Source organism: Pteropus vampyrus, unplaced genomic scaffold (assembly GCF_000151845.1).
Source record: "Pteropus vampyrus isolate Shadow unplaced genomic scaffold, Pvam_2.0 Scaffold715, whole genome shotgun sequence".
Classification (NCBI taxonomy): domain Eukaryota; kingdom Metazoa; phylum Chordata; class Mammalia; order Chiroptera; family Pteropodidae; genus Pteropus; species Pteropus vampyrus.
In genome coordinates, this window is record NW_011889496.1 from 202,191 (window position 1) to 209,319 (window position 7,129).

Sequence of the window (7,129 nt, forward strand, 5' to 3'; positions counted from 1 at the left end):
GTGGTGGTGAACTCCTATAGCTTTCTCTTGTCTGGGAAGTTCTTTATCAGTTCTTTAATTCTAAATGATGGCTTTGCTGGAAAGAATAATCTTGTTTCTAGGCCCTTACTTTTAATCACTTTGAATATTTCATGCCAATGAAATATTCTCTTCTGACTTGAGGCTGCTTACCAAGAGGTACAAGACATGCCTAGGTTTGACACTATTAGCTGGGGATTTGTGAACCTTTAAGAGATTTTAGGAAAGTGCACAACATGATTCAAGACAGGCTATTTGTTTGGAAACACCGCTGGAAGTGGTTTGAGTGGACCAAAAAGTTGGGTAGGTCATAGTCTCAGCAAATCATCAGGGCTGGGTGAACGATATTATCTATGTTGATGGAGACTCAGATATAACACATACCTACGGGTGTAGGCTGGTGTGGGGATGGGTTAATAAAAGAACAATGGTTTCTTCCAGCACTTCTGAGAAAAATCTGCCCTCCAGCCCTTTCTTTAAAACCAGACAATTTAGATCTTTCTCATATATTTCTAACAGCTTTCAAGCAGCTACCCCAGTGCTGGAACTCAGAGTGAATGAACTCATCAGTGAGTAATCTATTCCCAGGACCTTTAAGAGGAAAACTGGAAATTTCAGCTGCTCTTTGTCTCACTTAGCCACAATTTCCTCTGATTTTCACAGCCAAAATTGTGGGGACTTCTCTTCCCAGCACTGGAAACCTGGGTCTTGGACCCCTCGTTCCTTAGAGAAGACCTCCACAGCTAAGATATCCCTCCTGATTTTTAACCACAACATGTAGGTGTTGAATCAGCCTGTTCTACATATCCACCCCTCCTACCAGTCTCCAGGCTTCTTCTGTATGTCCTTAGTTATAGGAGTTATAGGACTTCTGTTAAACTAGTCTTCAGGCAATTCTCAGTGACGGTTATTCTATAATTATAATTTAGTTGTAATTTTGATGTGGTCTTGGGAGGAGAGGAGCACAGCATTTACCTATTCCATCATCTTAATCAGACCTCCCCACTTCAATATGATTTTTTAAACACAATTGAAATCTAATTGAATTGTCAGCTAATAGATCCAGAAAACCATTTTGATGATAGATCACTGTGTAATTTCTGGCACATAACTAATAAAAAGTTTAAATAATTTAGTTGTATTACTATAACAATAACTTTTATTCCTTGAGCCATGGTGTATCAGTGTCAATTTATTTATGAGAATGAGTTTCCTGGGTGTTTGTATCTCCAAAATGAAAAGAATGGAATTGATGCTGAAAACTTTATTACTATGTTAATAAGTAGTCTTCATGTATGCACACAAGAATTGAAAAAATGTACAATCCGCATTATTAAAAAATATTTTAATACATTTATTTTTTATTTTATTTGTTATTGAGGTGATATTGGTTAATAAGTTATATAAGTTTCAAGTGTACAATTCAGTAATGCATCATATGTATATTGTATTTAATACATTTCTAAAATGTTGCTTATTTTTAAAATTTGTCTTGCTTTGGTAAAATGTATGCTAATTATATAGTAATATCTGGAAGAAAATAGTTTTAAAAACAGCTTCAATAGTATAAGAACCAGATTTATAAATAGGTAGGCAGATAGAGACAGAGAAATCAATGAAAGTCTTGAAGTTATAAAAATATATTATAATACCATGAATTATGAGTTCAGTAAGAAGAATAATGGAAAATTTCCATTTTTAAAGATACACGCACTCATGTAATTTTTTTAAACAATTAATGGTATCATAGCATCAATATTTAGATTTCACTTAACACCTAAAGGATTGATATAATAGTTTTATTCAACTGTCAATATTCACAGTACAGCGAAATTAGATTCTCTGTAATTATTTAAGTGTATGATAAAAATACAGGTCGAGTTAAAATTATGCAATCTGGTATATTGTTTTTTTAAGTTGCTTAAGGAAAATAAAATGTGAAGACAAATGCTTAGTTCCACCAAAAATGAAAATGTTCGATAATATCTAACACATAATTTAATCTCAATTAGATTTATAATTTTTCCAAATGCCCTCTGGAGATGTCAGACCACTATAAATATTGATAGGAGACTAGGAAGACACAGAAGGATGGTTGAGAGGAATATGACTGCCTTTTTCACTTTGATGCTTCACTAACTGTGTCATTATTCTGTGATTGTTATAACTACAACAAATTTAGTAGCTTAAAACAGGGATTTATTCTCTTAAAGTTCTGAAGGCCAGAAGTCTGAAATCAATATCATTTGGCCAAACTCAAGGTGCTGGCAAGGCCATGCTCCCTTCACACACTCTAGAGGAGAATCCATTTCTTGCCTCTTTTAGCTTTTGGTGACCACTGGAATTCTTTGGCCACATCACCCCAATCTTTAGGGCCAATATTAAAATCTCTTTGCTACATCTTTAGGTTGTCTTCTCTCTATGTCTATTTTAAATTTCCCTCTGCCTCTTTCTTATAAGGACCATTGTAACTGCATTTAAAGTTCACCTGGATAATGCAGGGTAATCTCTCATTTCAGTATCCTTAACTTAATCATACCTGCAAAATCTTTGCTATACAATGTAACATTTATATGTTTCAGAGATTAGGATGTAGACACCTTATTTATTGGGGTTCATTTTTCAACCTACAACACCAGCCTAGGAATGATACAACCTAATTCTGGTACAGAGAATATACTCAAAAATACAAATAAAATACATAGAAAATGGTCTCTTTCTGGAGAACTTCTTTTATCACCTCTATACTGAATTATTCCTCCAACTGTGAATGAACACATCCCAAACCAACCTTCCTAATCTTATGTTGCTTTACATTATAATTCAAGTAATATCTTTGAGTTACTACCTCCTCTTAGTCTAATTTCCCTTGAGAGATTAATCCTTAGGCTTGCTGTCACCTTGCTGTCACTCCTTCCTTTATTTGTTCATTCAACAAATATTAACTGAAGGTGCCATGGGGCTTAGGGGTTTGTGGAAAGTGAAAGAAGAGCATTTCATGGATAAGAAAACAAGAATTAAAATGTTGAACTTGTTCTGAAGTCACTCAGTAATCATTTATCAAAAACCCACTGTAGTTAAGGTTGTTAAGTTATTGAATACAATCTTTAAGTCTGATAACTTTTCCCCTGAGGTGGGAGATAAAACAGCAGAGGAGCAAAAAGATTTAATAATAATTGATAATATATCATTAGAATTCTTCAGAAGGTTGTAATATGAAGGGTTGCTGGCAGTCTGGTCCATCTATCTTTCAACATCTTGTTCTTCCTGTTACTTTTTCAGGTAGTCAAGTGGACAGAGATCATGAGAAATTTGAGTGGAGGCCACAGAGAAGAGTTTGTTTTAGTGGGTTTCCCTACCTCTCCACCACTTCAGCTGCTCCTCTTTGCCCTCTTTCTTGCAATTTATCTGTTGACATTGTTGGAAAATGCACTCATTGTTTCCATGATCTGGCTTACACAAAGCCTCATCGCCCAATGTACGTTTCCCTTGGCCATCTCTCCTTCTTGGAGCTATGTTACATCAATGTCACTGTTCTCCGACTCTTGGGAGCATTTCTTAACCAGGACTGTAGAGTTTCCTTTATAGGTTGTATGACTCAACTTTACTTCTTCTTTGCCTTAGCCTGCACTGAGTGTGTCCTGTTGGCAATCATGGCCTATGACCGCTACCTGGCCATCTGTGAACCCCTCCGTTATCCCAGTCTTATGCCTTCCAGCCTTGCCACTCGTCTTGCAGCTTCATCTTGGGGCAGTGGCTTCTTCAGCTCCATGATGATGCTTCTTTTTATTTCCCAACTGTCCTACTGTGGACCCGACATCATCAGCCACTTTTTCTGTGATATCTCCCCACTACTTAATCTCAGACTTTCTCTTGGCCCTGGTCATCATTCTCCTTCCTCTATTGGCTGTGGTTTTATCATATGCTGCCATAATTGTAGCCATCCTGAGGATTCCTACTATCCAGGGACACCACAAAGCCTTCTCCACTTGTGCTTCTTATCCGGTAGTGCCTGTCATCTACTACTACTCCACCCTCTTCACCTATGGCCCTGAGCCATGTATACTTTCAACCACAACAAGATTATCTCTGTGCTCTATACTGTAATTGTACCATTCCTCAATCCAGTCATTTACTGCCTGAGAAACAAGGAGGTGGATGATGCCCTCAGGAATGCACAGCTAGGCAGATGCTGATATCTTAGGGCTGTCCCAGATTGAAGCACAACAGAATCTGGCAGTAAAGAAGAAACAGGGTCTTTATAATGCCACTTTCAGGAATCATAAAATAAACTTAAAGAGGATATAAATAGCAATTAGTACACTTTCTGGAAAACTTCTGATGTAAACAAATGTTAATGAATTATTTATCTTCTATAAGGATGTTGAAACTAAAGTTGAGCTGCCTACATAGGAATCACCTGGAGGTTTGTTAAAAGCATAATCCCAGAAAAAGCTATGGAGAGTCTGATAGAATATGTCTAGAGTGCAACACTGTCATGCATAATTTTTAACTTCCTAAGAAATCCTATTTAATAGAAGTATGAAATTCTCTAGACTAAACATACTATTTTATAAGTGCAGAAAATATAAGAGAATGGACTTTCTGATGGTTATGTCAAGACAAAATGATGTAGGCTTTATTGTAGCACTTCCAAAGCTCCAAATTCTCAAAGATTATCATGTGAAACCACAAAATTACAATTATACCCCCAAAACTAAAACTCATGTCACCTAATAATATTCTTTACTTCTACAATTCTCATACCCACTGCAAATCAAAAAAGGAAAAATAACATAGTGCTGATATTCAGCCATGTTTGCACCAATGAATATGGCTAAATATTCATCTGCAGCTTTCTCTTGGACTCTCAATGAAAGACAAAGCTGGTTGATCTAATGAGTGCCAATCAGGTAAGAGGTAAAATAATTTAAAAATAAAAAAAAAACCTTTTATATAGGTTGGATTCAGAACCAGCATATGGCCAGCATCTATTTCAACCAGTTGGTGCCTAGGTCATACCAGTTGTCAAATATTTAAAAATTTGTCCCGAGACAAATGACTATAAGAACAGAAAATGTCTTCCTAAGACACAAGCTGAAGGAATGAGAGGTGGAATGCAGATATCTCTGCAGTGAGTTAAATGACTCAAATTGAAAGCCTGAATTATTCTTCCAAAAGCATTCTTCCAAAGTATTTTTGATTTTTGGAAATTTGCTTAAATTGCTTAGAGAGATTTTCACACCATGACTCCAGGCTAATTCACCCAAATGTTAGTGTATTAGAAATAATTCAATGTTTCTTTAGATGTGGAATGTGTGAAAGAATTAAAAATATGCTGTAGAACTAATACTCATAAACACAAATTATCAATCGGTATATGTTTACCTTTTTTAAACTAGTCTTTGAAAAAAAAGATAATTTTTCTGTTAAGGAAAACTACTCAATCAATAACCACTTTAGATTTTCTAGCACCTAAAATAAAATTACAAAACAACAAAAAATAAATCTTACACTTAAAGAAGTTTAAATTGCTTTTTTGTCCTTTTAGTCTTTTAAAGAAACATTCATCTGAGATTGGCTCAGTTTACTCTCTGTTTATTACATTCTGTTTTTCTTTCATAGAGTTATGGAACACATGAAGTTTTGTGGTTAATAATTTTGTACCTAGAACCAAGAAATTCCATTTTCATCCTGATTTCGCCACTAATAAATTATAATATTATCTACCTCATAGACTTGTTGTGAATATTAAATAAATAATGTTTATGCGAGTAAAGGTTTAACAAAATCTTTCCTCTTTGTAGATAAATTTTATCTTAGATTAATCCTTTTTCCCAGCTTCTTTAATGTCTAGTTGACAAGTAAAATTGTCAGATATTTAAAGTGTACAATGTGATAATTTGATATACATACACTCTGAAAGCTTTCACCTTGGGTTAACTTACTAGTTCTGGCATGTTGAGAAACCCTAATAAATGTTACTAAGCAACATAGCTGTGATACAAATGACCCCTTGTTGGTAAAATTCCTCTGGACTGGGAGAATAATAAAGTATTATAAATATCTGGCTGTAAGTCATTGCCTTGGGCTTTTCCTGACTTGGCATGTCTTTTGCAGGAAACTCTGGAAACTATGGATACCCATGAAACTTTTATAAGAAATTGTAAGTCAAGGTAGATCATGCACCCCTTTGCATGAACATCATGCCCTCACAGCTGGGCTATAACTTTAAATCCTAAAGAATACTCCTTGTCTGCTTTCAGCACACCTTTCAGAAATTCTTGATGCTCTGCAGGCATGTTGTGTTTATTCTATATTTCTCTAAGAAAATTCAGTGCTAAGTATGTCCTTGGGAACTGTATGTTTCATTTTCTGGCCAGTCAGCTCACAGTAAGCACTCAATAAATGCTAAACCATATCATCATTATCACTTTGTCATTAGCAGTATGATTATATGTTTTCTAATAGATATGCCTATTCTATTAACCATGCATAAAACTCATCCTTACCCAGCTGAGATTGGAGGAGAAGCTGGATTCTCTAGGAAATATTTGGAAAGCAAAGCTTCAGGCATCCTTGTGTAATTATATGGAGAAAGTAGTGAGTTGGCCTGAAAGTTTAGCTTTTCCAATTATCTGATCTAAAATTCTGCCAATATATCATTGAGTTGGGTCAGTGAGTTTCACATACCTTTTAAAAATGACCAGAACATATCAGAACATACTGTTGTTAGAATATTAAATATGGAACATTACTCTCTTCAGACATTTTGGCTTTAGATTTTGTGCTTGATACTCATCTTCTACATATTTGTCTACAAAGGAATACCTTGAGAATGTCAACTGATACAAATTCTATTTGTGTGACCCTCGTCATGTCATATTCTTTTTCAGTGGCAGATGAAAGCCTTCTTGAATTGTATTTCCTCTATGGTGAAAGATCCCCACAGTATGTTAATTGGTGTAGATAGATTTCTTTTTTAACTTTTTATTTTTAAAATACAGTTGGCATAATATATTACATTAGTTTCAGGTGTATAATGTAGTAATTAGACATTTAGATAACTCACAAAGTGATCACTCCTAGTACTCATCTGACACCATATGTA

The 7,129-nt window shown here is 35.0% G+C and overlaps 1 pseudogene; it reads left to right on the forward strand.

Moving 5' to 3' along the window:
• Window positions 1-3,321: 3,321 nt before the first annotated feature.
• On the forward strand, window positions 3,322-4,214 carry LOC105309295 (annotated as a pseudogene).
• The last annotated feature ends 2,915 nt before the right edge of the window (window positions 4,215-7,129 follow it).